Consider the following 14,020-nt stretch of genomic DNA (forward strand, 5'->3'; position numbering starts at 1 on the left):
CTTTTTATTTTGTGAAACTTCTCATTAATAATTAATATAAGAAGCAAAAAAATGAAATAAAAATATGTGAAGATTAGAACTTAAATCATCATCATCATCATCATCATTGTTTAACGTCCGTTCTCCATGCTAGCATGGGTTGGACGGTTCGACCGGGGATCTGGGAAGCCAGAAGGCTGCACCAGGCTCCGGTCCTATCTGGCAATGTTTCTACAGCTGGATGCCCTTATTAACGCCAACCACTCCGTGAGTGTAGTGGGTGCTTTTTACATGCCACCTGCACTGGTGCCAGGCGAGGCTGGCATCGGCCACGGTCGGATTGGTGCATTTTACGTGCCACCTGCACAAATGTAATGCATTGAAAGTTGATTAGTTTCCATCTAATTATTATTCTTATTGTTATCATCAGGCTTTGAGCAGAATCATGAGAGAGCTAAAGAAAATGTCTTGCAGGGATTGAGTTCAGATGTTACCAAGTTAAATTTTACCTTTCATCCTTCTGGCTTGATAAAATAACATACTAGAGATTTTGTGGAGTCAGTCTAATCAGCTTACTCCCTAAGTTTTTATGGTCTGTGCCCATATTAGAATCAGTGATATTTAACTACAGCCTTTATATTCAGAGTTCAAATGTTGACAAAGTTGACCTTGCTTTTCATCCTTTCAGGAGTTATGAAATAAGTACCAGTGAAACACTGACGTCTATGTAATCAATCTATTGTTTCCCCATTCCAAATTATTGACCTTGTGCTGATATAAGAAATCATTATTATTGTAAGACAGTGTCAGAATCAGTAGAGTAACAGTTTAAATGCTTTGTATTTAATTATGGTGTTGACTTTAATGTCATCTTTCTGCCAGCATTGAGATAATTGACTATGTTACATGCAGGGTGTTTTTGGAAGAAATCATTGCCATTATTTATTATCAATAATAATATTGTTTAGAGCAGTGTTCTCTAATGTGGGAGCTAGTGCCCCCTTGTGGGCACTGTTGTATTGAAAGGAGACACTGGGAGTTTTTATTTCATTTGGGGGCGGGGATAGTGACTATACTCAGGTGGGCGGTGGGCATTTATCCTTTCTTTCCCTTTCAAATTTTAAAAAATTTGAAAATCACTTTTACTACTTTGGTGAAACCAAGCAAATTCTTGGCACCATGTGTAACTGGTGTTGCTAAGGTGGAAGCCCCAAAACAAAAAATCAAAAAAAAAAAAACAGATTGACAAATGACTAAAAGAAAAAAAAAGCAATGAATAAAAGTGAGAAGCTGAATTGTGTGTTTGTGAGCAAATAAAGAAGGGTGGTCAGAATTTTTGATGAAACTGGCTTTTGGGAGTGGCTGATATGTATGTGTTTGTGAATGTGTGCATATGTATGGGTATGCTTGTATGTATATGATTGCATGTATGTGTGTTGCAGTTTTGAATTCTTTTCTGCATGGCATGCACACACACACACATTTGTTTTAGGTTTTGTACCCATTTGCACACCAGATAACGTCGTATGTTCGGAAATTTACATTTTGAATTTGTTTTAATTATAAAATTACACCTCAGCTAAAAACTCTTGTTTTGGCTCTGGAAAACAGAACCTTTTCTTTCTATTTCTATATTTTTTGTTAAGTTAGAATTTCTCTGTTTTGGTTAGGATTTTCCAATTTTTCTTTTATTGTCATGTATCAAGCATTAGAGGGAAGCATTTAAAAAAAAATTAATTCATAGAGCCAAATAAAGTCAAAATATAAATTTTAATCCTGAGGGGAGTAAGCATTTTTTTTTCTTTTCCGTAATACTATGTGTTTGTATTAAGTTTGCAAGATTCTTGATGTGAACTCGTGTGTTGAGACAAATTTTACATATTTTCCCCTGAAATTATATTTTTTCTGAAGCATTTGTAGTGCTTTCCGTTTCCTTGAAAATAATTGGTAAATATTTTGTAAAGGACCTGCTCATACCTTTGTGTGAAATAATCTTTTTCCACAGGTTTTTCGAGTGCTTTCAATGTATCTTACCTCCAAACCTGCTGCAAGCCACTTTTTTTCTGCAAAAATGAAGGGAGAAGGGAGGGGAGGAGAACTTGGAGATTCCCGGGAAACTTGGAGGAGCCTACCAAACATGAAGTACCCCTCCCCCAATGTCTAAATCCAACCCAGTTACTACCATGAAACTCTGGAAAATGATCAATTTATTTTTGTAAATAAGTTTACTATAAAAATTAACAAGTATTTTTGAAAAAAAGATGACCACCTGTTATTTATTTATTGGCGTACCGAATTAATTTCTACACGTATTATATCCGGTTGAGAATAAGTTTTGAGAATTTTTTTAATCACAACAAATTCTTTTATTATTATTATTACTATCATTCAATGAATTATTTAAATATTGTGATTTTGCTTGGAGATTATTTTTAATTATTCATTTTCCATTATCTTTTCTTACTGGAATTATAGTCATGAAATTTATTAATAGGAAATTTTGATAGAGAAAGGTTATTTAGCACCTTGCTTGTTGTGAACATGCCATGCATTAAGTCCGTGGATCTCTCTATCATATACTTTAATTTGTCTCTCAATTATCTATTGTCACTCAACTAATTTTCCAGTTTCTTTTAAATAGATTAATGTGCTTCTACCTCTAACCATATTTATCTAGATGCTACATAGACTAGGCAGGTTCACACTTACAATGGTGAAGCAGCTGATTTAGTAGGAGAAATAATTGTAAAAGCTTCATATAACAATTAATCTTTCAATCATAAACTCTTTATTGTTTCAACAAAGTACTATTATTTCAGGGAAAAAAAGCACTCTTGCACCTCAATAGTTTTTTGAAGAGTTAATGGTGATTGTTGAAAATATTGGTAATTTTTTTTTTCTACCTTAATTTATTTTCAGTGCTTGAGTTCACCTATAATCATTTCAGGAAACTCATTAAAGTGAAAACGCAGACAGTATAGCATTGGATTTTTGAAGTCTGGATTTATTATTGCTCCTAATAACAAACAACAGCCAATGTGTCTTCTTTGTGACAAAGCTTTTTTGAATGAGCCAAGAAGCTATTTAAGCTTTCCAATCATTTAAACAAGATACATCTACATAAAGTAGACAAAGATTTGTCATACTTTAAAACTCTATTAGATAAATTTCACAACAGAAAATCTATTCACTCCCTTATGACAAACCAATCACAGAAATGTGATGATACACTTGTCAGATCAGGGAAACCTTATACAATTGGAGAATAACTCATTTTGCCAGCTCTTAGCACAATAGTACATCATCCTTCCCCAAGTTGAATTATCAGAACAATTCCACTTAGTAATAATTCTGTGGAAAGAAGAATTGATGAAATGGCTGAGGACACTGAAGAAATGTTATTTACAGTACTTAAAAAATTGACAATTTGGTTTACAGTTGGATGAGTCGACTCTCCCAGACAATGAAGCACTGCTTTTAGAATATGTTCGCTTTATTAAAGATCAGAAAATTGTGCAAGAATTATTGCTTGCAAAGGATATAGACAGATATTGTTCATAGGGATTTCTTTATCTGTCAAAAACTGTTTAACTATAGTAAAAATGGATTCACCTTTAGTGTCTGTTTTAAGTTCTGGCTCAGTTGAAATGTTTAACATGGTGAAACAATGCCATGAAGACATATGAATTAAAAGATATATCAATAGGTAATTAAATTAAAATGAAATAACCTTAGTTAGAAAATAGTTGTGGTTGTTACATTTCTATCTTTTATGTGTTTTAGACAAAAGGTTGTGACCATGCTGGGGTCCTGATATTTATTTTTTTGTTATTAGGTTAAATGCTTGTCAGTTTCATAAGTAAACAGATACATACATCAGCAAATGAGGAAAGTAGCTATGATAGTTAATGAAGTAGACAGATAGATAGATAGGGGGATATGTAGGTGAGTTTATAAATATATCAATAGATATGATGAAAGAGAGATATATTTATAGATATAGAAATAGATAGGTAACTGAATTGAAATGAAATGAAAAGAAATTAAAATAATCTCAATTGGTAAATAACTTGGACTGAGCCAGTGAAAAGTGTAGTGGAAAATCCATGGGTCCTATTAGTCATTATAAATAGTATAGTGTAGTTTAGAGTCTTTATGATGTTCAGTTTTATCTTTGTATATTCTGAGTTAACTTTGCTCTGCATCTACTGTGTTTGTTTAAATTCTTAACCAGTTGTTGTTTAGCTGATCAAGTGGACTCACTATCAATCTTGATGACCCACTATTATTTGTACAATGTGGTCTTACAACATATTTTTGTATGGTATAATCTAACCACAGTTATATGAACTCTTTTGTTACTATATTTCTGTTGAAATACACTGTCTTTCTTTCAACTACTTTTAAAAATAAAGAATGTAGTGAAATAACTTTGTCAATATTAAGTTGATGTTTGGAACATAAATTACTACAGAAAGTTTGATGGAAGGTTTTAACTTAGATCACTTTAAAACTTTGAATCCTCAAACCTGAGGCAGTTTCAAGCAGGTTGGTATCAAACAGGTTATTCTGATTTTACCATAGATCTTTGTGCAGTATAATCTTATCACTGTTCTGTAGAATGTGGTCTTATGACAAATTTTTATACAATATGATCTTACCACAGAACTTTATGCAGTGAGTTTTTTTAACACAGCTACTTGTGAAGACCTGTTGAGGCAAGTGAAAATCAAAATTGAAATCGATCAACATTAATGGAAATTGTAGCTGTGATACCAGTGCCGGTGGCACATAAGAGAACCATCCGAACCAATTCTTATCTATTTTGAAGTGACATAATACCAGTATATCAAACAACAAACAGCTTGAACATAGTGACATGAAAAATTGGAAATAAACAATACTGTATGGATGAACCTTTTGTTTACAAAGACAGCAGAACATGTCAAGGCATATAAAAAAAAAACTTGAAAAATCTTTCACACAAGCAAATAACATCATCTGCATCAACAGTAAAATCCTTGTTTGCAATCAACAATTGCATCTGAAGATAAGGGAAAATATAATCTTATTCATACAAACACAGGCACACACAAACATACATACTCATGCTTTTTTTGTTCCTGCTTTCACACTTTTCTGACAAGTTGTACTGCACCTAAGCATTTTATACAATAAGCTTTTCCTCCTCCTCCCTATTAAAGCAGTGAGCTGGTAGAATTGTTAGCATGCAGGGCAAAATATTAAGTGATACTTCATCCATTTCTACAATATGACTTCAAATTCCACGAAGGTTGACTTTGCTTTTCATCCTTTTGGGGTCAATAAATTAAGTACCAGTGATATATTGGGGTCAATGTAATCAACTTGTCCCCTCCCACAAAATTCCAGGCCTTGTGCCTATAGCAGAAAGGATTAGCTCCTACCTCTGCTGGTAACAAAGAGCTTCTTACTCAGAGTGAAAAGTAGACTGTATGATGCATATGTGCAAACAGCTATGCTAGACGGCTGTGAAACATAGGCTGTGATTGTTGTGGACATGTATAAGCTTGAAAGAAATGAAGCTAGTAAGCTCCGCTGGATGTGTAAAGTGTCAGTGTGTATACACAACCGAGTGTAAGCACCTTGAGAGAAAAGTTGAACATAAGAAGCATCAGATGTGGTGTGCAAGAGAGATGACTGTGCTGGTATGGTCATGTGTTATGTATGGATGAGGACAGCTGTGTGAAGTGTCACACCCTAACAGTGGAGGGAACCTGTGGAAGAGGTAGACCCAGGAAGACCTGGGATGAGGTGGTGAAGCATGACCTTTGAATGTTGGGCCTCACAGAGGTAATGTCAAGGGACCGAGACCTTTGGAGATATGCTGTGCTTGAGAAGATCCTCAAGCCAAGTGAAATTGTAGCTGTGGCCTATGCCAGTGTCGCATAACTGGCCCATTTAAGAGTATTTTTCAATTGTCAAGCAATATGCTGTGCTTGAGAAGACCTGTTGAGGCAAGTGAAATTGTTGTCATGGCTGATGCCAGTATCGCCTGGCTGGTACCTATGCTGGTGGCACTTAAAGAGCACCATATGAGTGTGGCCAATGCCAGTACGACTGGCTCCCATGGCAGTCCTCAGTCAAACCGTCCAACCCATGCGAGCATGGGAAGCAGACGTTAAACAACAATGATAATGAGGATGATGATTATTATTAGGGTGGTGAACTGGCAGAACTGTTAGCATGCAGGGTGAAATGCTTAGCAGTATTTCATCCATCTATACATTCTGAATTTGAATTCCACCACGGTTGACTTTACTTTTCCTCACTTTCAGCATCAATAAAATAAGTACCAGTTGAACACTGGGGTTGATTTAATTGATTTCACCCCTCTCCCAGACATGCTGGCCTTGTGTCAAAGTTTGAAATTATTATTATTATTATTGCCTTTGCACAGATTCTAATAACTGGAGATGTACTATAGTGTCAGCTCTTCAATACCAGTGAACTAAGGTAATACCCCTTATTTTTTGAGCACAATCTGGAGTATTCGAGCGGTTCCAAGCAGTGCTGTTTTCTGCAAGTGCTCCACCCTTATTGTATCCCCTATTTGTTCCATGTACTTCTTGAGGTTTTTACTCACTGTTCCCAGGGCTCTGACAATTATTGGTGCCACTATCACCTTTTTCATTGACCACAACTGCTTTACCTCCCAAACTAACCTGTCATACCTATTGACTTTTCTTTCTTCATTATCGCATACCTTGTTGTCAGCTGGGCATGCTATATCTATGATCCAGCAGAGTTTGGTTTCTTTCTCAATTAAGACTATGTCTGGCTTCCTATTCTCTATCTCATGGTCACACTGAATCATAAAATCCCATAGAATTATTGCATTATCATTTTAGATGATGCCTTCGGGTTTGTGGTTGTACCAATTTTTTCCTCTGTCAAGTCCATACTTGTTGCAAAGTGTCCAATAGACAAGCCTTGCTATATTGTTGTAGCATATATTTATTGGTGGCGAGCTGGCAGAAACATTAGCACGCCGGGCGAAATGCGTAGCCGTATTTCCTCTGCCGTTACGTTCTGAGTTCAAATTCCGCCGAGGTCGACTTTACCTTTCATCCTTTCGGGGTCAATAAATTAAGTACCAGTTACGCACTGGGGTCGATATAATCGACTTAATCTGTCTGTCTGTCCTTGTTTGTCTCCTCTGTGTTTAGCCCCTTGTGGGTAGTAAAGAAATATACATTGTTGTAGCATCTCTTATATTCCTTCTGGGCTAGTGGTGTATATTGGCTGGTAATATGCCATACAGTTTCACCATTTTGTCCACAGATTCTGCACTTATCACTTTCTGATGTGTTGTCTACTCTGTATTTTATGTAGTTTGTTCTTAGTGCTTGCTCTTGGGCAGCATAGATTAGAGCCTCTGTTTCCGGTTTTAAATCACTTTTAGTCATCTACAGCCATCTTTTTTCTCTGTCTATCTTATCTTCAACATCCCTTGAAATTGTCCATGCATTTTTTCTTTACCTATCTATTTTCAGTTTCAATTGTTTTCAATTACTTGTACAGTACTTTATCTTTGCAATCTTTCATCCTACACAAGCCTGACCTTCTTACTTCTAATAATAGTAATTATGTGACATTTTTTTACATACCATGCTATGTTACAGTTCTATATTTAAGAGATGAGACATTATGTACATTATTTATATTATTTACATTTGATGGATACTTGTCCTCATCTTGTTTGTTGTTAACACAACGTTTATGCTGATATAAACATATAAATCTTCATCAGGTGTCTTGGGGAAATTTCGAACCTGGGTTCTCATTCCTAAGGTATTTGGAAATTATAAAGAGAAACAATTTGGACTGTCTGTATTTTAAAGCCATGAATTAAATATATATATACATATCTTACTTTATTTATTAAGGAATAAAAATTCCGGCATCACAGGGGTTCAAATTATTCTCAATGAGGAAATATATATATTTTTTATTTAGAGATAGTAGTCCCCTTCATCCCACCATATAAAAGAATTTTAATCTAATTTAATACTTACTACTCATTTCTTGGCTACACGTGTTTCTTGAGGTTCTTTTACTGTTCCTTAAGCACACAGTATTTTACAGCAACCTTTCTTAAAATGTAACCCCAATCATCAGGCCTCTAAATAACTCTATCATATTTCAATACCAAATACTATATTTTAATTTTAATATATAAGTATGTGTATGTGTAAATAGGTTCGCCGGACCTTACTGTGCAAGCCATAATTTAATTCAAATAAAACATTTTAAAAAACAAATAAAAATAAAAAATAGGAATAAAAAATAAAAATTTACAAAAACTAAATTCTCACGTAACTTATGTCTGTAAACATTCATATAAAAATTAATAATATATAGGGATAAAAATAAAATATATACTTGTGATGATATAAAATGAAAGTAATGGCAAATAAATATATTCGAATAAAAATGAAAGCGATGACAAATAAATATACATTGCAGTGTATAACAACAATTAATGCATAGCAGATAGATTGGTAAAAAAAAATGGATTTGAAAAAATATTCTTTTCTACTCTAGGTACAAGGCCTGAAATTTTTGGGGAGGGGGCCAGTCGATTAGATTGACCCCAGTTTGCAACTGGTACTTAATCTATTGATCCCCAAAAGGATGATAGGCAAAGTCAAACCTGGTGGAATTTGAACTCAGAATGTAATGACAGATGAAATACCGCTATGCATTTCGCCCAGTATGCTAACATTTCTGCCAGCTTCTGCCTTGAAAACAAAAATCATTAGCTTTAATGAATAATTCTTAATGTAAAAGTGAAGGTAAACAACTCTGAAATCCAAACTAAAAATTAAATGAGCTATGTATCTTGGCTGTGTTTTCACTGCAGTACCAGTGGCATGGTATGAATAGCCCTTGATTGGCACTTTGTTGTTGTGTTGTCTACTGAGTAGCATGTACTTAATAAAAAAGAGGTTGGCTAATAAAGGGTGACTCAGCCCAGAACAAATATGCAGTGTGCACAAAGCTCCATAATTTTGTAGAAGAGTAGACATGTCAGTGAATAGTTGTTGGTTAGCATCCTATTTGAGGTAAACTCCAATTTTTTAACATGGTTGTGTGGTTAAGAAGTTCGTTTTACAACCGTGTGATTTCATTTTACAAAAATATAAACATTGGACAAATATCTTTTACCATCACATCAGGTTGACCAATGCCTTAAAAGTGAAACATGGTAGATGGAAACTATGTAGAATCATATAAACATTGGACAAATATCTTTTACCATCACATCAGGTTGACCAATGCCTTAAAAGTGAAACACGGTAGATGGAAACTATGTAGAATCTTACACCAAGCACATATATATGCTTGTTCAGATGTGTATATATGTGTATAACAGTGTTCAATAGCAGAAAAAGGTGATCCAACAAAAATTACTTGTGATATATTAAGTTTCCCTTGCTTTCCCTTACATCCATTTGACTTCACTTATTCTGAGGCCAATAAAATGCCTTTATAAACACTGTGATTATACTTTTATAAATTATACCTTTAGGTCTGCATTATTTTATACAGATCCTTATAATGTGTGCATTATATATACTCATATACAAGCAATTCACCATTTTTAAAATATTTATATAATATATAAAAAATCCTATTCCAAGCTCTTTTAATCCTACATATAACATTTATTTACAAACTGCTTTGAACAAAGAAATAGAAACAAAAATTTTGGAGCTGTAGATTTCAATAAGCTTGGTTTTGTTCACTTATTAACAATTCTTTTGCATATGTAACCATTTGGTTTAGCAGCTTTTTTATTCTATTACATAATTTTGTATTTAGTTTTTGGTAATATTAGACAACTGACCTAGATCTCATCTACAAAAGTATTCAGCTTCTTATGAGTTGCTGGTAAACTGATAGTTCCCTACTTAAGTGCACTACAAATAAATCAGATACTATGAATATTTGTGAATCATTGTAGATTATTTGACAACTATTTAATTCTTGTCTGCTCTATAATTTAATTCTTTTATTAATTTCCATTCAATACAATTTTTTAAAAATGCAAATGCTCAAAATATTTTTTTATAATAAATAGTTCATGTGAAACAGAGCAGTAACAGTGAGTCATCTTAACACAACTTTCTCCCTCTTTCTTGTGTGTGTGTGTGTGTGTATGTGAATGCAGAGGACATGCAAAAGCTTGAAAGAGGTGAAACTGAATGTATAATGTCAATTTGTGTACAACAAATATGAGAAAAAATCAGATGCTGTGTGTAAGAGATAAAACTGAATGGAATGCTGCCAATTCAAAAGTTTTCCAGTCTCTTATTCATAACCTCTTTGATGCAGATAACTGTGACTTAGTCACTCATACAGTGGATGACATGCAAATACTTATGAATCGTATTTCTGCTTCTTGCAAGGCATTTGGACTCAGCATTAGCTTGGACAAGACTGTTGTAATGTTCCAGCCTGCACCAGAAAATCCATATGTGGAACCAGCTATCTTGGTTGATGGAACAATTCTGAAAGTGGTAGACAGGTTTGTCTATTTGGGCAGCACACTCAGCTATCCTTGCTCCCTGGATAATGAAATATCTTTCAGGCTGCAGAGAGATTTAACTCTGAGAGGTTCAACACTTGAAAGGAACTTAGTCACTTTACCTTCATGAGGCCCAACGTCCAAATGTTCTTAATGTGCCACGAGTATGAGTGCACTTGGCTTGATGGGTCCTCTCAAGCACAGCATATTGCCAAAGGTCTTGGTCACCAGTCATTGCCTCTGTGAGGTTCAAAGTTGAAAGATCATGCTTCACCACCTCATCCCATGTCCACAGTTAGAGATTGGCACTTTTTTATACACACACATATATATATATATATACACATACATATATGTGTGTATTGAGACCTTTGGGAATATACTGTGCCTCAGAAGACCCGGCAAACTAAATGAGACCATAACCCATGGCCTATGCCAGTGGAATAACCAGCCTACTTATGTGTATCATTCCTTCATTGGATACTAAACTCTGCTTGTGAAGACCTGTCGCGGCAAGTGAAATCAAAATCAAATTCAATGACAGCACTGGATGACTGGCATCTGTGCTAGTGGAGCGCTAAGAGCACCATCTGAGCGTGATCATTGCCAGGGCCGCTGACTGGCTCCTGTGCTGGTGGCATGTAAAAAGCACCATCTGAGCATGATTGTTACCAGCATCGCTTTACTGGCACTTGTGCCAGTGGCATGTGAAAAACAACATTTGAGCGAGGTCATTGCCAGTGCCATTGGACTGGCTCCTGTGCAGGTGGTATGTAAAAGCACCCACTACACTCTGAGTGGCTGGCATTAGGAAGGGCATCCAGATGTAGAAACTACAGATCAGATTGGAGCCTGGTGCAGCCATCTGGCTTGCCAGTCCTCAGTCAAACTGTCCAACCCATGCCAGCATGGAAAGTGGACATTAAACAATGATGATGATATATACATATATAATATAAGTTAATATGTGCATATATCTGTAGATATATCTATTTTCTAAAATAGTTGAATGTCAATTTGTCCTTTAATTGGAGTAGTTTCCAAAAGGTTTCTAACATTGTTTCTTCATACTGGTGTAAATTAGCATAGATATGAAAATTTACATAAGTATATGATTCAATGTATAAAACAAAGTCCAACAAATTCAATTATATTTTTCGAAAATGGAAGAGATTAGATGTTAATATGGATTGAAATTATTTTTATTCATATAGTTTGTTTCATACAGAAAGACAATATATTCATTTTAAGAATCTGGGTTGTCAAAAAGTATTTGTCAGTAGCAAAAATTAAGGAAAGGGAAAAAACCTAAAAAGACATTAGAAAAAACCTAAAAAGACATGTTCTGAGGAGGGTGCTTGAGTTTGAGGTAAATGGACTGTGAAAGTGAGGCAGACCGAGGAAAACATGAGGGAACAGGTGGAGAAGGAGATTGGGAGGGTTGAGAAGGGAGGATGCCCAGAACTGGGTAAGATGGCGAGATGCTGTGAGGGCAGTTGCTATGGCATTGAGGTAGATCCGTCCACCCACATTAATGGGGACTAAACCTGGATTACATTACTATCATTACATTCTTGAATGTAATGATAGTAATGGGAAATTAAGTTATTGAAGTATTCATGCCGCATTAAGAGTGAATATTTCATTATAAACAATGTTTTTTGTTTTATTTTGTGGTGAATAAGCAAAAAGATTTGCTTTTGCATCCACACATGATGCTCCTACATAAAGTTGGCCATGTGAAAAGCATGGTTCTTGAAGTTGCAAACCAGCAACTTTTAGAGCTTGGCCCTGACTTTTATAAATGCTCGTGGCAAAAGAAACTCGGAGAGGAAACTGTAACCGTTTAAATTGGGATGGGACATTAGATGGTATAACTGGTATGTGAGGAATGAAGATGGTGTCACCTTTACCACAACCAGTGAGAATATTTGCCTCAGTGCAGTTCCTCATAAATTTGTGCACAATTAATCTTGTACCATTGCATAATTTTGGTTGAGACAAATTACACAGTAGTATAATAAGGGGTCCTTTTTTCAGCTGAAGACAGTGAGGAGCTGTACCTGGTGGTTCTAGTGAGTTCAAAAATTCAATGGGGTAGTTAACACTATCTTGATCATCAACAACACTGTCAATTGAGTTTATGTGAATATTTCTCCTGGAAGCTTATTCAATAGCATATTATTAATGCTATGTACTGCAACCTTTTTGGAGCCAGGATAGCTCACTCACCGATCCAATCTGTATTGTTGTAATTATGAAGAAGATTAGGAAAGATGTGTGTGTGTTCTTTTAGTGAGGGAAAAAGAGAGAGAAAGAAAGAATGAGGGACAGAGAAAGAAGGAAGGGAAAATAAAGAGAAAGAGAGAGAGAGAGGGAAGGAAAGAGGGAAAATAGACTGATAGAGAAGAAAGAAAATCACAGAGAGATGGTATCTGGATTTAGTTTCACTTTGCAGGACAAGCAAAGAGACAGGCATACAGAAAATATAAAGGGAGAAGACAGAGAAAGAAAATCATAAAGAGATGGTGTCTGATTTTTGTTTCACTTTGGGGGACAAATAGACAGACAGAATCTCTCTGTTATATGTATATAGAAGACATATATATATATAATTACAATAAGGGCATTGAATAATTACAATGCCAAAGGGTCTATGAACCACTAAAATAATAAACAGTTATGGTATTTTAGTATGCTGACCACTGATAAATCATTAAATAAAAATATATATTAAATCACTCCTATAATATATTTGGTGCAGAACTATTCTGAGTAAATAACTGCATGGTTGAAATAGATGCTTGAATTTTGAAATTCATGGATACGTGTGAAATGCATGTATATTGACCCTGCCAACGGTGGTATGTAAGTATTTCTCCTTTATTTACATTAGGTGTGTTACCACTAACAATCAGAAAAAGTTTTAGTAACTCAAACCATGAAATCTATAGTTATGGTACTATCCAATCTATTTTATAAATCCTCACTTCTATTTTCCTCGCTTACAACCTTTTAATGGAGTAAAAAATTTTAGTGGTTCACAGACCATTTGGTGTCTGTTTCTAGCAGACTGATGTAATTATTCAATGCTCTTATTGTAATTTTAATATAAATTAAGCAGTGTGGTATTTCAGTATGCTGGCCACTGCTAAATGATTAAATAATGACTTTATCCTTATTACATATAAATATATATATCATCACCATCGTCGTTTAATGTCCGCCTTCCATGCTAGCATAGACTGAGGTCTGGTGAACCAGATGGCTGCACCAGACTCCAATCTGATCTGGCAGAGTTTCTACAGCTGGATGCCCTCCCTAATGCCAACCACTCCGAGAGTGCAGTGCGTGCTTTTACGTGCCACCGGCATGAGGACCAGTCAGGCAGTACTGGCAACGGCCATGCTCAAATGGTGCTTTTTATGTGTCACCTGCACAGTAGCCAGTCCAGCGGCACTGACAATG

The 14,020-nt window shown here is 35.2% G+C and overlaps 1 protein-coding gene across 12 annotated transcripts in view; it reads left to right on the forward strand.

Moving 5' to 3' along the window:
• LOC115216158 (sickle tail protein-like) overlaps nt 1–14,020 on the forward strand; it is a 460,762-nt gene that overhangs the window by 607 nt on the left and 446,135 nt on the right. The window lies entirely within an intron of this gene.

The sequence above is a fragment of the Octopus sinensis genome, linkage group LG10 (genome assembly GCF_006345805.1).
Source record: "Octopus sinensis linkage group LG10, ASM634580v1, whole genome shotgun sequence".
NCBI classification, from domain to species: Eukaryota; Metazoa; Mollusca; class Cephalopoda; order Octopoda; family Octopodidae; genus Octopus; species Octopus sinensis.